Source organism: Engystomops pustulosus, chromosome 1 (assembly GCF_040894005.1).
Source record: "Engystomops pustulosus chromosome 1, aEngPut4.maternal, whole genome shotgun sequence".
Classification (NCBI taxonomy): Eukaryota; Metazoa; Chordata; class Amphibia; order Anura; family Leptodactylidae; genus Engystomops; species Engystomops pustulosus.
The window spans coordinates 115,344,931-115,357,639 of NC_092411.1; positions in this window are offsets into that span (position 1 = coordinate 115,344,931).

The following is a 12,709-nucleotide window of genomic DNA, read 5'->3' on the forward strand; positions in this document are numbered from 1 at the left end:
CTGCATATCAATGTAGAAGTCAGGGGCGTACTGGGAATTTAAAGTGTCCGTAGAAAAAAATTTAAAAGTGGCCCCACTCTGTGGGCGTGGTCAAAACAAGTAGGCGTGGCCATGTGATGTGGGTGCAGTTACTAAACTCCACCCAAAAAGTTACTATAATACTGCTCTCTATGTACAGGAATATAACTACTATTACTACCACTACTAATGCCAGCAGTCTCCTGTATATAACTAGCCAGACCTCCCCCAGTATATAGCCAGTCAGTCCCATGTATATAGCCAGCCTTTCCCCCTCAGTTTATAACCCACCAGCCCGTCCCCCAGTATACAGCCAGCCCTCCCTGTATATTGCCAGCCAGTCCCCCCAGTATATAGCCAGCCAGTCCCTCCCAAGTATACACCCATCCCTCCTGTATATAGCCAGACAGCCCCCCGTATACAGCTGTCCCTCCAGTATATAGCAAGCCCCTCCCCTGCATACAGCCAGACAGTCCCCCCAGTATACAGCCAGCCTGCCCCCACTCCCTGTATACAGCCAGCCTTTCCACCAGTATGGAGCCAGCCTGCCCTCTTGTATACAGCCAGCGAGTCCCCCCTTGTATACAGCCAGCCTGCCCCCTGTATACAGCCAGCTCCACCCTGTATACAGCCAGCTCCACCTGGTATACAGCCAGCTTGCCCCTGTAAACAGCCAGCCTGCCCCCATGTATATGTATACAGCCAGCTCCCCCCTGTATACAGCCAGCCTACCTCCCAATTAACAGCCAGCCTCCCCCCTGTATACAGCCAGTCCTCTGCCCAGCACATAAAAATAAAAAAACATGTACTCACCTTTCCAAACCCCCCCACCCCCGAAGCTCCGCTGATACAGTCCGGCAGGCAGTGACGGAACCGCGCTCACCGGCAGTTCACAGACTGACGTCAGCCATTTGCCGATGCTATAGTCTGTGCTACGCCGGTGGCGTGCCCCGGCCTGCATCAGGTGAGTACATGTTTTTTTTATTTTACAACCGGCCCCAAACTAGTCGGCCCACTCAGATTTTCCCCGGTGGGCTTAATGGCATTCTTCCCCTGGTAGTAGTACTGCTCTCAGGGCAGTGACTTCCTGCAAACCACAGTTCTATTACAGTATATGCAGTATGGCACTGGCTCACAAGTGGAACTGATGCGGTATACTATGCTTGTCGGCTTCATACGTTAGGATTTAACATAGTAACTGTTAGTGCTTGCATAAAGCTAAAAGGGAAGGTAATCTCGTCTTTCAATTTGTATGATGCTTGTGGTTCTCTGAGCAACAGTACCTGAGATACAGAGAGTTAAAGACACAGTATGGAATTACTTCTAAATCTTCAGCTTGCTTTCACAACTATGAAAATATGGTTCATGGTCCATTATAAACATGGAGAAGTATTATCATATTATTTTGAGCAGTAGAACTGTGAGCCACTCCAGGACACCTGCAAGTTCCTCAAACTGGGGCCTGACCTTTTGGTGTAGGAGAAGCTGGATTCCTCTGTTACCCGAGTGGCTGGCTTAAAGCATGGCTTAGTGCTAGTCTGGTCACGGGTAGCTTGGTCTAGAAGAACAGGCTTCTTCCACGCTGGGCTGGACCAACAAAGGGAGCAAGAAGAGGAGGAGGCCGCAATAAGATGGAAGGTTCCCTTTGGGGCACTCCCAGTGCTCTCCTGGTGGACGTGTGGTGAAGGGATCCCTGGAAAGATGGTGAAGGGGAGGTACCTGAGATTAGTGGCATCCAGTGGTCACACGTTGAGACAAGCTTATGAAAATCAAACTCAGTCTCTTTATTCTAAGACTTCAGTACAGCAATGGTTAACAGGCCATTTCTGCCAGGTCTTTGGTAGCTGGTGGTTGAATGCAGTTTGGTGTAGCTCACATCCCTTGTCCTGTAGCTTGGGGTTGGAGAAGGATGGCTGCTTTGGCAGCAGTTTTAGAGGCAGGCTCTGTATAGAGCCACAGCTGCAGGACTAGTAGAGGATAAGCCCTCTAAGGGCAGGCTCCTTGTCTCTGCAAGTCTTATATCCTGTAGCAAGTCCAGACTTAGATTCTGGAAGAATCCCTGGAACTTCAGCCAGAGGGAGTATTAATTAAATTCCACTCCGGGAGGAGTTCCAGGCATCCCACCAATCACTGAGCTCAGTGCAGTTTAGGTTTAACATTGTATAACATTATATTATCAACATCAGAAACATTTACTCTTTCCTTCAGGCAGATGAGGAAATACAATTGCAATACCAACAATGAACAGTAAATGGCATAAAATACTAAGGAACAAATACAGTGTCATAGAAACCCTCATATACAACCACCTAAACTATAGAATAGTGATGGATGCACTCTATTTAAGTTTTTAGGGATCACACAAGGTGTAAAAGTTTGTAATGTCCCCAACCAGCGGGCCATTACATATGAAAGCGTAACATACTCTCAGTAACCGCCACTTCAGTACAGGGTACAGATTTTTCCAGAGGTAAAGATGGGAGCAGAGGCCTTTCCAACTGAATGCAAGCGTCTAAATAGGAAGAAATGGTTTAAACCATGATATAATATATAATGATGTAAACCATGACATAATCCAGCATAAGGGAAAAAATATATAAGGTTAAAATTGAAAGTAATCTGACATGCTTTGAATCAATCCCCATTGACTGATAGCCAGGAAGCTAAGTGACCAAGCATCAGGTTTAGTAATTACCAACTCTGACCTAAAAAGGTGCTTCTCGGGAACTATTTTTCAGACACTGGCCCACATTTATTAATGTGCTTTCACCAGTTTTCTGTCTGACCTTGCACTAGAAAGAATGTGGAAACTGCTTGTACATGTATTTATAAAGTGTCTACTACAGTTTTGTGTTGGGGCTGCACTGTGTCCGACAAGGCAGAAAAATGTGCACCAAAAGGGGACATGGCCTCCGGGAGATTGGCATAGCTTCATGAGAAAGGGGCGTGGCTTGCAGGAAATTGTCCGGGTGCACAGTTTAGACCAACTAAAAGTAGGTCTAAATTAGGAATTGACAGTCTTCTACTGCACCAGAATTCATCATCACAGTGATAATTCTGGCACAGCAAAAAACTAGTTCCAACTACAGACTGGCGAAACCTGAGACACATTGGGGCAGATTTACTTACCCGGCCCATTCGCGATCCAGCGGCGCATTCTCTGCGGTGGATTCGGGTTTGGCCGGGATTCACTAAGGCAGTTCCTCCGACGTCCACCAGGTGGCGCTGCTGCGCTGAACTCCGCCGAGGCCCGCCGTAATGCACTGAAGTTCACCGGCCTATTCCTGGTGAAGGTAAGCGCGAGTCCCACGACACTTTTTTTTTAAATGCGGTGGTGTTTCCGAATCCGTCGGGTTTTCGTTCGGCCACGCCCCCAATATCCGTCGCGTGCATTCCAGCGCCAATGCGCCACAATCCGATCGCGTGCGCCAAAATCCCGGGGCAATACAGGGATAATCTGCGCAAATCGGAAATATTCGGGTAACACGTTGGGAAAACTCGAATTGGGCCCTTAGTAAATGACCCCAATTGTTAAATTCCTCCCCAATGTGTTATTTTTTTCTGGAGCGGATATGAAACTTGGAAGTCACAAAAAAAGTTTTTCCTGCAGCATTGGGGGAATGGATCGTACAAAAGCGTAAAGCATAAATCTATCTACCACCTCTGGGGTCACACGATAAACCAAGAGTTTTTATGTATTGTGTATTTTCTTTTAAGAAATGCCCTAGTAAAAAAGTTGACCATCACCTAAAAGCATGAGTTCTTCAAATGTGAATCTTTCCCGGTAAAGTTGTTGCATCTTTTGTATATTTAATTCAATAATTAATTAATAAAAGTTAATAATAACTTTTTAATTTAAATATAGAAGTTGAAAACTAATTAAACCAGATTAATGTATAACAATACTAATATCCTTCAGTAAAGGACATTGCTATAAATCCTGTCTATCCACTAGACCCAAGCCTCAGGTGATAATTCTCTAATCTCAGTATTAATAGTACAATTATTTACAGTGCATTTTATGCTAGTAAAAGGCACCAGTAAAATTATAGAGGGTCATTATACTTAATAACATGCATATAATCTCATTAAAGCATGTTGCATTATAGTTATATTATGAAAGGACAAGACTAATAAAAGTCACGCAGTCCACCGATGATTCTGGATTGGTAACACAAGCTCAAGTTTAATCGATCAAGTTGTAGAGGAACATTTTCTTTGGAAGAAGTAAGAAGAAGGTCATCTCCAGCATCACTATAGAATATAATCTTTAATGAAGAATCACTATAGAATATAATCTTTAATGAAGAATGTTTAAAAACTTGTACAACTGATAAGAAAAAAAAAGGTGCCATTGACCACTATTGGACTGTAATATGTGGCAGGATCCTGGTGCAGGCTATAGTAATTGAGTCAAAGTGTTCTCTTCCTGGCCAGCACACTTAGTGTGGAGGTGGCGAAGAGTGGGGAAAGGTTGAATTTTCTGGCCTTGGGATAGAAATTGTGACTAATTCTGTGCTAGAAAACTGGCGTACAACCCTAATTAATTCCCACATTGGGGCAGATGTATCAAGCTGTCTGAAAGTCAGAATATTTCTAGTTGCCCATAGCAACCAATCACAGCTCCACTTTAAAATATTCATGAGCAATGGTAAAATGAAAGCTGAGCCATGATTGGTTGCCATGGGCAACTAGAAATATTCGGACTTTCAGACAGCTTGATAAATCTACCCCATTGAGTCTTTTACTAACGTGTGAGAACAGAATCGGAATATTAGTATATAAATAATATTATGCAGTGGTGATATTGGGTGGTTGGATTGCATCACCTCTAGGTGCGGTGTTCGGTGTTACAGTGGCTGCTGGTACCATGCAAAGAAGTCACTGTGAAGCTGTGAGTGAGTTTATACAGTATGTGCACCAAAAAACTGGTGTTCATTTTTGTTCTGCTAAGGCTGGGTTCACATCTCGTTTATTGTTTACAGTCAGGAAAGCTCTGACGTATACGCTAAGCAAATATATTGACATATGGCGGTAGACGGAGGCATAGTTTTCGCTATATGTCATATCTGTAGAAATAAGGTAGGATGGAAAGATGTAGCAAGCTATGTCTTTTCATCCTGTTGCCTCCTGCTGAGCGACGTATGCGCGAGGGGAGTGTATGCAGAATATGGGGAGTGTGGGGAGTGTATGCAGAATATTCCAGCTCTCCTCTAGGCATGCTGAGTGCATACGTAGCTCAGCAGGAGGGGAGAATCTGGTGATGTCACTATGCATAAAAGGACAGTAACATCACTGCGGGAACATCAGCAGCAGCCAATTGCTGATCCTTGACCCTCATTCAGGGGGGAGGGAGGGACCCCAGTTGTCGTATAGCACTATGTGAGCCCTATACAAGCCCTATGCATGAAGAATGAAGTGTAACAGATTCTGTCCCAGAGTTACTAAAGCCCCTGCACCAGTTTTCTGTCAGGCTTTGTATGTTCATTTATGTGCAAACTGCTAGCACATGTATCCAAGTCCGAGACACGTGTGCTACACTTGACGCAACACAAATTTCACATAAAGGGGCGTTTTAGTGCACATTCGTTTATCAAACATTTATCATTTGATGTCCGACAGAAGTGTGTCACACGCCCTATGTTAAAGGTGCACCAAAAAACGTTGGTGCACTCTGTCGGAGCTGTGCAGGGAGCACCAGATTCATGAAGAACGGGTGCAACAATTCCTGAATCTGGCGCACCCTTTGCACTTCTCTGGCAAACTGCACATAGTAAAAACAGTGCACTCTGCACTAAGTGTGCCCCTCTGTGTTGTGTTTATATACTGTACTGTGTGTGATAAAAATGTATTGTTCAGCCAGGTACCTGCATTAGCTACAGTATTAGAAATGAATATTGCTTCTGACCTTTATAATAGAAATCTGGGAAATGAGAATGCTGTTTGGTTATGTGGTGCCAACTGGGCTGGCATGAGGTGGTGATGTAAGTGTAACTATTTACATAACCGCTCTATTACTATCTGTGCACCACAAATGAGGATCCCACCGTGAATGCTAATATATTTCACAGAGTGAGTGACCATAATGACAACATCGATGATCTTTTAGCCTTGTTAACTTCCACGTTGGAAGACTTATATTGCTTGCTGCTTATTTTTGTTTTTCTATCACTGCAGCTTTTTATTAACCTTTTCAGTGCCTGTAAACCTCACTTGGACAGAAGAATAAGAAAACTTGAGGCTAGAAGCCTTTTTGTGAATAACACCTACTGCTTTCAGTCGGAATCATTCTCTTTGAAGCTGCTTCATGTTTTTGCCCTCGTTTGTGAAGTCGGGTAATTTTGATGTATTAACCCCCGGGACACTGATAAATTATTTCTTCTATGACTGCTGTATGATATAGATAACTTAATGAAAGAAATATACCAGAAGCCTAACCTTTACAATACAAGATGTTCTAATTAAAGGTGTCGTTTGAAAATAAATAGAGCCTACAGTAAGTGGACAAAATGCTTATTTTACACAATTATGTGCACCTGTTACTTTTATTACCTATTGAAGTCTGTTTAACTTTTTTCCATGTTATCTCCCGCAAGCTTTGCCTTCACTGTACTGCTTCATAATCTTTCTTGTTTAGGCACTTTTCCCCCTTGTATTGCTTGTTTTTATTTTAAAGCAGATGATGTTTTTTAGTGCTTTATTCTACTGTTTCCTTAGTAGACAAGTTCTAACAAAAAAACTTCCATCATGAATAGCTTGTCCATTTTTAATACAGATTATTTTTTACATGTTAGCACTGGACCCCCCTTACCGGTGGCCATGGGTCCAGCCCATGGTAAGAACCATCTTGCCTCTTTCTACTCTGGCAATGCTTTTTTGTATCTATGTATTTCTAGTGTATGTCTAGCTGCAGGCTGTGATGAAGGGTTTCGGGAGGTCCTTGACATTTGCCCTAGTGCCTTTTTAAAGGGAATCGTAGCATCACCATCCTGTCAGCTGCTCAATGTACATTCTTGCTTAGATTTAATCAGCAAGTAAGAAAAAAGAGCTGTTTAGTTGCAATATATATTCCTTTTCATGCATGTAAGAGTAACTAGGCACCGGGTATGACTTGTTTGTATGATGTGTTGTTTCTCCTGTTGTTACATAATGGAGGTGTTAAGGATCAGTTAGTGCGGTGAGTCACGCTTTTTCAGGGCACTTATGTAATTGGCATACATTAATTAAATCAACAAGGCTTAGCTGTAGGGGCTATAGCTATATATGGCAATTGAAACACAGCCTAGCATTGTACAAATAATTTCATAGTAAAAAGAAAATGATTGCAGATTATGGCTGCACTATGTGAAGGCAATTGAATACATTTGTTTGAATTTGCATTGAAAATAAAGATGTTTAGTTCCTAGGATTTTGTTTGTCGTGGTAATTAATCCATTTTCTGCGGTTTTTGTCCTATACTAAGAAGAAAAAGTTGAGAGCAATAAAAAATAGCCTATAATTTATTTGAAATCAGGAGTCTCCATCTCCAGCAAAGATGTAAACTCATGGTACAGTAGCCATGAACAAGAATGGATTAAAGAGCTATGCTACCATGCTGACTCTATCAAAGCTTGACTCTGTATATCTCCATTATCCGAACAGCTCTGTTAACCAAACCTATTATCTTTCCCCCCTTGGTTATCAACTTGAGAAAGTGAAAGCAACTTTCTATAATGGCCCACAGACTGATGATTAACATTTTACATGTCCCAGCTGGTAGGTAAAAGAACTGTTTAGTGGACATTTAGGATGCCTAAGAGGAGGAAGCGAGAGTCAAGTTGCTTTATTAAGTTGCGCTGCTTCATTAATCACCATCTTTTTTTTTATTGCACTGCTTACAGCCAAATTCATTGTACATTTCCAGAATAAGGTTGAATCAAAACCGAGGGGGCTTAATGCACCTTGACATCTGGCCCAGCAGCTGGCTATCCGCTAGATCATTCTTAAGAAGTGTCTGGAGTCACATTTGTTTTGACCATTGCAGTTCTCCTGAATAAAGCAACTGCAAAGGGCAATGAATTATCACAAAGTAGCTTCTTTCTAAAACCCCAAGTTATTTGGACCCCTGCCAGTCGAAGCACTTCATGAGTATGTACAATCAGACAATTGAACTGATTTAACTTTGCCACTCCCGGAGTTTCATTGCACTTAACCTGGGATATAATGTATTTGTGAAGGGATTAAGGGCATTTCTTGTCATGCTTTGTGCTTTTCTTACCAATGGGAATGTTCATTACAGTCTCAACTAGGGCACCCATTCTTGTTAATTTACCACTGTATTGGTTTACTGTGATAAGAGGCTAAAATGCTATAAAGGCAACAGAAAATTAGGTTTAAACAAAGGTTAACTCTTTCACATCTAATATGACTTACCTGCATGCTATAACACATAACATAATTGCATTATTAGGAAATGGAAAACTAGTAGTAATCATAACATTCGGAAATAACAAAAAGTTATTTGGTAAGTTAGTCTTATGTCTGCACTTCCCACAACCTCTATCCCTGCCTACTTGCGGGTCCTGCACTAAACCGCAGGCGAGAACTGGTGGTGGTCCCTAACCTGGGTTTGTGCACAGAACAAACAAAGGCAGACAGACAAAAAACAAGGTCAGGCAAACTGAGTCAAAACCAAGATGTTAGTGAGGTACAAAATCAGGCAGTACAGTCAAAAGGTATAAGCAGAAGGCAGAGTCACATCAAAACCACCATTGTGTACATGGATAACCAAGAGCCAGAAGCCTTGTCACCTGCATATGGGAAGAAATATACTATATGCAGTGACTGTACACTGCTCCTAGTAACTTATTAATGCAATGTTACAACATGTTCAGGATCATGTGCATACACAGTCCCAGCTGATAGAGACTACTGACTACTATCAATCAGCCCTCTGCAGAGCATACACCTGGGTGTGGCATTCGGCCTGGAAAAATCACACAGCTAAATTAGAACCTGCGGGAGTGCTGACATCCAATTTATAAAATATCACATGTGCCTAATAAATTACATGATGGCACTACTATACCGTAATACCGAATATTTTATTTCTCAATGGTTTTACAGAGGCATGCTATTATCTTGCTCTTTAGTTATTACTTTAAAAAGGTAGCTATTTATGTATGAGTTAGAAGAATACTAGTGTAGATTTGTATGTGTTAGGCCCCTTTCACGCTGCAGTTGTAGGGATGTATATCCTGTATACGTCCACATAGATGTGTGGGAAAAAGATGGAGCATGTGCTATCTTTTCTTGTGTTTACAGCCAGGTGCCATGCCTCGCTTTGGAGAAGGGAGGGGTGAGTAGTGCTCTTCCCTCCAGCGCGCTGCTGTATGCTCAGCCAGGGTACAACTGGCCAAGTGTTTGGCAGTGTGAAAGTAGCCTTAGCCTGATTTCATACCTATTAGGGAAGAATCATACCTATTAGGGAAAAACTACAGAATATGAGCAGGCAAGCCTAGGTGTGGTTATTAAAAGTCCCTGAACAAGGCACTTGTAATGTATTTTATCAGAGGAAAGCACGCATCATGTTTTATTTGAAGAAATGGTTTAAGCTATATAGTTTGGATGAAACATTCGTCAATCACTGTAATGAATCATAAAGTTTTTGCAGAAGTTTCAGTATTTCATTTACTACATACCTAAAATCTTATAACATCATGTAACACTTCTCACTGATGTTTTTAGTCTATCTTTTTAAAACTATAATTCCTAAAGTTTACTTTCAGATCTCAGGAAGTAAAAGTTCCCTGAGGTGTTTGACTACATTGAAACTCTATGGAGAAGGGATCGGGGACCATGAGTCACAGCACCTAAGTCTCCACCCCAAGCTCTGAGAGAACTTCAAACTACAGATACAGAATACAGATATAGGAGCTGGTACATATTTACCTTATGTACACACACTGAACTGCATATTTATGCCGAGTATGAAAACATAATAGGCAAACAGGCAAATAGATAAGTATAGGCTTCAAATCCCTCTTCAACTGACCAATCCGAAGTCTCTTATTTGACAACAATTTTTTGTCTATATGTTAGATAAAGATCACAGCAAAATCACTGTCATTAAATTTAGCAGATTATGCCATACCTGCCAACTCATTTAAACCACCTATTAAAGCTGCATATATCAAATTTTACAATAGTATTGTTCTCATTCATAACAACGGAACAAAATAAAGAAAGACCAAATAAAGAATCATTCCTTAATTTGTTGTAATCTATGAAAAAAGATAGGCTGGAATGTGGATTTCATACATAACCAAACTGGAGGCATCAGAGTCAGTGAGTTGGCTTTGTAATACAAACCGCCCCATGGTGAGTATGATTATCGCACAGCACTCCTTCCTCCAGCCATTCCCCCATGTTGAGTATGTGTTACTTAATTGTTTCTGAATATTGGTATAATGATTCACTGTTCCTTATGTCAGTATTAACCAGCTGCTTGTATAACACATAGTTAAGTATTTGCTTTTGACTAGGTAGAAGCAAATTGTGCACAAAGACTTATATCATTATAAAACTAAAACCTTAAAAGAAAATGACTCCCATAAAACTCCACGTTGTGAATCACCATTAACATTCCTTTTCCTGCTGTGAATAAAATAACTGAAGTTACGGATGTTTTATTTTGTCAGATAATTGAATGTTTACCAGTGCTTTCCTGTGGTTTAGTTGTACGATATGATAAAATGTATACTTTATCTTTACTTTTGACCTATCAGTTTATGTACATGGTTTGCTTTAAAACGTAAAAACTTAAAGGGGTATTCCGGGAATGAACTTCTGACACAAAAACCCATAATGCTATAAATAAATGAGTACAACAATACTCAATGTCATTAGTCACAAAACGGAGCTTAAAAAGTTTGATTTTATGATTTACAAAATTTATGGCCTCTCTAAAGTAGGTGGAGTTATCACTAAGATGGCCGCCACTGGAAACTATGAGTTTCATGATCCTTTAGTTCTCAGTAACTCCTACTACCACTTATGCTCTGCTCCCAGTGATGATATAACATACTTTCTTGCTCTGTTACCATAGTAATGATGTGTAACTGCCATCACCACAACACTGGCCATACTGGATGCACTGCAACCAACCGACTACAGCCAAACATAGTGGTGATCACATGACCTGCCCAGGCAGGTGCAGGACATGTGATGTGGACATGTGACCAGCAGCCATCTTCTGTCCTGTCTATGCTCTGCAACGGACCGCGCAGAGGAAATTAACAGACTGATTAAAGGGCCAGTAGCATTTTAATTCTCCAGTACAGTCTATGTCACCAGCATTTTCTGCTATGGGGAGCAAAATTTTAAATAACAACTAATTACACAATAGCTTATATTGTACTGACTCATTTGTATACAAATTATGCTGATTCCTGGAATACCCCTTTAAGCAAATTGTCACTTTGGTATGTACTCGTTTTTTGGAAGTGTCATATTTTATTTCATGTCCAGTGTTGTAATGTTTGATCAATTTTGATGGGGAGAATGATTAATATTGCAAAATATATGCCCATTTTCCCATTTCCTGATTAGTGTGGCATTGAAAGACGGCAGTTACTGCATTGTCCCCTATTGCAGCAACATACTGGGAGAAATAACTTCAGTGAAAAGGCCATGTGTATGACTGACAATTGCACAAGGCCTTTTAATTGAAGTTATGGATAAAGCCTGGAAAAGACTGCAAGAGGAAGAGGCGAGTTCAGCGTGTACAGAGAGACTCAAGAAGGACAGGAGTGTGTCTTGCTGAGTGCTCCTGAGTGCAGCCACTGAGAGCCGAAAAGCATGGAAAGTGAAGGGCTTGCCATGTGCTCTGGTGCAAAGTAGCAGAGAAGGACAGGCAGCAGGTGAGATCTTGGAAAACTCTTCCGTCATGTAGGCGTTCTATGTAACTATCTTTATTTCTATAGCGTCTTCATATTCCATAGCGCTTTACAGATTATGGGGGACACATACAAAAAAATGAGACATCGCAGAGCGATAACATAGTCATATGGAACAATAGGAGTGAGGGCCCTGCTCACAAGAGCTTACATTCTATGAGGATAAAGGGGGTGATACAAGAGGTTACATTCTATGAGGAGGAAGGGGGTGACACAAGAGCTTACATTCTATGAGGATGAAGGGTGTGACACAGGAGGTAGTATCAGGTATAATGGTCCAGCCATTCTTTATAAGCGAACAGAATAAAAATAATTTAATAAATAAAAATGCTGCTACTTGAACCAGCCATCATCAGACGCCATCTTACATACAGAGTCCAAGGTTAATTGGACTGCAGAGAAGCCGGTAGCTTGGTATGGGGTGTTTGCAAGGTAACAGATGGGAGGAGAACACAGAGGGGCTTGTTTACTCAAGGTCAGGATTTGCGCTGCTGTGACAGCTATTTAGAAGGAGATTGTGTTGCATATGATCGGATTTTGCCACTATCATGCTGACTTTAATGTGACAGAAATCGGGGGGCAGGCCATCGGATGATCTGACGGATTCGGACTAAGCGTGGGATTTAACTTTAAAATTGTGTCGTAAGAGATGCAATCACATACACCAGGAAGAAGAAGGTGAACTCTGACGGACCTGAGCAGGGAGCGACACATGCAGGATATCGGGCGCATCGATCTTTGTGAACTGCGGCAAA